Below are 5,347 nucleotides of genomic sequence, written 5' to 3'. Positions count from 1 at the left end.
TGATGACCTGATACACCTTCAAAGAAAACTTCCTTTGGGGAATTTTAAAACATTTTGATGTAATTCTTATACAGAATGTAGCTAAACTTTAAAATTTCAGGGTCCATCACATAGTGGAACTTCCATTCAACTTCCATTCATGCCACTTAGGGACAAGGCCTAGTGGTGGACTTCGTAATGTTAGGTTCTTTGTCGGTCTCTATGATCTTAAGGGTCTTTTCCATCCTGAAAGATCCTATGATTATAACTCCTATACTTACTACAGGTTATGAACCAAAACCTTCCTTGCACCACATAATATTTATTTCCATTCAGGAGAAGTTTCCTTTGCTGGACAGTGTAGGAGCTGTCATATCCAATTCAAGATAAGACAGGTCACGTGAGGAGCTTTAGGAACTGATTTTTGAGGTGTTAAAACAGGTCTGAAAGTCTCAGATTCTGCCACTGTACTACCATAATTTCTTGTCTTGCTTTATGTAAAACTAGGATAACTTCTCATAAGGAATAAAATCAAGCCAGATAAAAACAAAACCACAACCCTGCACTTTTAAATTATGTTTTACATAGTTTAGGCTGCTCCCAGTGGTATTCCGCTCCTAGGAGCTGACACTGTATACCAAGTTTAGGAGTATGATTCAGATTTGAGATTTAAGATGATCCAGTGGTCAGAATCAGACCATAGAGCACAAAGACAAGCACCTTAATTTACAGGTTACTCGTACCCTAATAATAGTTGATATAAGGGTGTATTACATAAGCACACAGGGCATTTCTTTGTCTTGTCATTGTTAACTGCCACTTCAGTTTGAGGACAAACAAGCCTTTTACAGGTTCTCTCAACAGAGCCCAAGTCCCATTAAGTCTCAGCCTTCATTACTTGTGTCTTCCCAAGAGATTTCTCACAACTAGGTCCCCACATTTCCCATCTCTTTCTTTGGGGAATATCCACATTGAAAGCTTTAAAAAACTTTTCTTTTAAAAGCAGCCAACGCACAGAAAGCAAGTGTTATCTGGTATCATATGAAGAACAGATTATGGAAATAAACATATAAGATGCTCATCACTGGAGAGAGCTGTTAGTAACTCATGTATACTGGGTGATGCAAAGATATTTAATGCTTAGATAAAGAAAGGAATAATATTTCTAGGAAAGAGAAAAATTATTTGAGAATACTTTGAAGACTACTCAGTCAGATGAAGCGATCTGAGTCCTGGAGTGAAGAATCATTTTGCTAATGCAAATAAAAGAAAAAGGCATGACCAGGCAAAGATCATTCTTGTAACATAATAAAGCCAGAACTTTTTTTCCTTGAAAACATACAAAATGTCTCTGTCATTAAGACAATGCCTGAATTTCCCCCCTGCCCACATACATGGAAACGGATGATTCTGTTTTAAAAATAAATATTTGTTCCTAGGCTTTTATTTTACACTTTAAAATATGGCACTGCAATTCTTCATCTATATTCATACTTAACAGGAGTGGTTATGTTCCCTGTAGGAACTGATAAGGCTGATTATATTCTCCAGCAGATGAGACAGTTGAACACATACCATACAAATTTTGGCAAGTCTGTAACACTAATCACTTTACACCATAGAGAGTTTAGGAAATATGTGTGTATATTTTTACTTCCAGATAAAACAGTGAAATTCTTGTTCCCTGTTCTATATATCAGCTTTCTGACAAATCCTGAATAAATTTCAAATTTGTGTCAATATGTTTTTAAGTTCAGAAGTCCCCTTTTCTGAATCTTTCTGCTCAGACCTTCTCTGGAGTACTAATTGGTTTACACAGATTTCCCATCCTAGTCATCTCACCATTGGATTGCATATGACCTTCTCTCCATATGATGAGATCTGTCTCCAACAAAAAAAAAAAAAAGGAAAAAAAAGGTCTCCGATTGCTAGTATAAAACATTGATATAATCCAGGTCTGTTGGGGTTTTTTTTGTTTCTTGGTTTGGTTTGGTTTGGTTTTTCCCTTGAATAAATCATACAGCAATTGGCTGCATCATATACATTGTAGGATATCCTTTACAAGGAGGCTGGGCACCTCTGTGCATTAAGTTTGCAGTGGGCTACTAAAAATCCTGTGATTTTTTTCCCTCTATTCTTCCACTGTCTCCCAGAACTAGGTGTAAGAGTTGGTCCAAAGATAGAACACTATTTGCTTGAAGCATAGTCATCAGGGACTACGAGAACTGAGGCCCTGACAGAAAGAACAGATGGACAATGACTTGGAGAGAGGCCTGAGGAGAAGAATAGTGTTGCAAAGGTCTCTCTGACCGGAGGTGCTACCGGTAACTGGCTGCTGTATGGACTTTGCCTGCTGCCTCAGCCAAACTAGCCCCCGCCTCTTAAAAGGGATTGTTATACGGGACTCTCTGACCTGGGGACAATAACTGCCGTCCAGAAGATGGATTCTCATCTGCTACCTCAGTCACACCTGCCCCCCACCTCCTCCCTGAAACAAAGGCCAAAGAAGAAAAGCATGCCCAGAAGCTCACCAAGGGTCCTTAGGTCACCCAATGGACCAGAAAGAGACCACTGAATGCGAGGCTACGCAGGCGCAGATGGGTCCTCGCAAGCAAAGTGAGGACTTTTCGGCCCTGCGCAGTTAAGCCTGGAATGAGAAACAAAGGTGGAGATTGGCCTCAAACAATGGGAGTGAGGAGGGGTGAAGAAGAATAAAAGATGACTCCAGGATGGACACCGTTAAGATCTTCTCACCAGAGGGTCCCAGATCACGATGCAAGACTGGCAGGACTCTACGGGCCCAGAGACCAGAGGGAGTCCTTTGGAACTCGTCTGATGGTAACCAAATCCTCATTTCCACCTTTATTCTTTTCTTCCCCTTTTTCTTTTTCCTTTCCCCTTTTTTCTACTCCCTCTCTCTATCTCGTGCTGCTTTACAGGCAAAATAATAAAGTAACACTGTTTGATTGAATTATAACCCCTTGGCATTTTGGTTGCCTTAATTTTGCACTTCAAGATCAAGGTAAACGAACCATCACGAGTTCATCACCAAACTGACCGTAACATCAGGCTACCTTTTTTATCCTGCAGAAAGATCATTGTGGATGATCACAACAGGAACATAACACTGGGTGGGAAGATATTAAAAGCACACCACTACTACAAAGATTCCATCTTGTGGTCCCAGCCCAGAATCAAGGAGATATTTTGGCGGGACTTTGAAGCTACTGCTTCTGCCACAGGTTTCTATTTGTAACACAAGTGAGACCAGAAGGAGGAATGAAAGAGTGGGTAGGAGCAATGAGGCTAAGAGTAGGAGTAATAAAAAAGAGAGAGAATTCCTTATAGTGGACCTTCCTCAGCATAGCTTGTCTCATGGATGTTTCAAGGGTCAGGAAGCAAGGACAGGTTGATGTGAAAGGATTTCACAGCAAATTAGGATATTCTAAATTTAATTAAAGAAATGTGCCTTTATGCTTTAAACCTTCTTCTACACCTTTTGTCTTTATTCCTGTGTAGAGATTCAACTTGTATTTCTCCACTTCCATTTCCTCAAATACCATTGTCAAACTAGATTTTTCTAACTCTTTTCATTATCATGTGCATTGTTTAACCACTTTTCAGTCCCTAATGATAACAACTTTTTCTGTGGAAGATCTGTGATATCTTTCAGACAGGACAGGCAATATGTGTCAGGAATCTTGCCAGCTCTAGCTGACTCATCCCATATGGAGGCACCAAATGAAACAGTTTTTTATAAAATTAATCAGAATTTACAAGCCATACACAGCAGATTCCCCAAGTCATATTTCACGTGCTCCAAACACTAATTACAATCTGCCATCTAAACCTGAGATGCAAAGAAGATCTATATTGCAACGTTTATTTTATTTGAAGAAGACAGATCCTCAAAGGCACAAGGGCTGTGATATGCTTGTCTCGCTAACATGCAGGAGGTATTAGGTGCTGCCTGGCTGAAAATTGCCTCTGTAAGTGAGGAGTTTGACTGTGTTTCATAGTGCACCACAAATTTTTCACTATGTCATTGCAAAGCCATAATTCCACTCAAGTTCATTCAAAAGGCCCATGAACCTTAGCAAACCTTTTGATAAATATCTGAGTTTTAAGGCAAGTTTTACGTTTCACCATCAAGATTACCAACAGTTTTAATGCATCTCAGTATTTGAGTCTGTATGTGGCAACAAATGTAATCCAGGCAACTGCACAAATCATTGCAGCCATTCATTCAGGTCTGTGAGCCATTGTTATTAATGCAATAATTTTATACTCTTTATTGCAATAATTTTGTACTCCCATCACAAAAATGTTGCTTCTCTTTTTCACTTTCATGCATTCATCAATTCCATTCATACACAAAAATTAGATTTTTTTTCTTGCCTTTCCTCCTCTTCTCACCCTTTCACTCCGCTGAAAAGCATTGGAGGTCTTTCTTCTAGCAAAAAGTATAGATTGACTCGCCTCTATTTGTGCTCCTGACACATTTATTAAAATTTCTATTCAGCTATTGTTTTTGCATCTAGTTTTGAATGCACAGCACTGCACATAACTCTTATCCCTCTTGTCAGAATTGAAGTAATTCTTCCAAACTCTACTGACCTTCACACCTACATATCTCGGAATCACAGAATGTTAGGGATTGGAAGGGACCTTGAAAGATCACCTAGTCCAATCCCCCTGCCAGAGCAAGGACACCCAGATGAGGTTACACAGGAAGGCGTCCAGGTAGGTTTTGAATGTGTCCAGGAAGGAGACTCCGCAACATCCCTGGGCAGCCTTTTCCGGGGTTCTGTTACTCTCACCGTGAAGAAGTTTCTTCTCAAATTTAAATGGAACCTCTTGTGTTCCAGTTTATACCCTTTGCCCCTTTTTCCATCATTGGTTGTCACCGAGAAGACCCTGGCTCCATCCTCATGACACTCACCCTTTATGTATTTCCAAACATTAACGAGGTCACCTCTCAGTCTCCTCCAAACTAAAGAGATCCAGATCCTCCAGCCTTGCTTCACAAGGAAGATGCTCTACCACTTTCATCATCTTTGTTGCTCTGTGCTGGACTTTCTCAACCAGTTTCCTGTCCTTCTTGAACTGAGGGGCCCAGAACTGGACACAATATTCCAGATGCGGTCCTACCAGGGTAGAGTAGAGGAGGAGGAGAACCTCTCTCGACCTACTGACCACCCACCTTCTAATACACCCCAGGATGCTATTGACCTTCCTGGCCACAAGGGCACAGTGCTGGCTCATGGTCATCCTGCTGTCCACCAGGACCCCCAGGTCCCTTTCCCCTACACTGCTCTCTAACAGGTCCTTTCCTAACTTATACTGGAAACTGGGGTTGTTCCCACCT

This window comes from Columba livia, chromosome 1 (assembly GCF_036013475.1).
Source record: "Columba livia isolate bColLiv1 breed racing homer chromosome 1, bColLiv1.pat.W.v2, whole genome shotgun sequence".
NCBI classification, from domain to species: domain Eukaryota; kingdom Metazoa; phylum Chordata; class Aves; order Columbiformes; family Columbidae; genus Columba; species Columba livia.
This window is presented reverse-complemented; position numbering follows the sequence as displayed.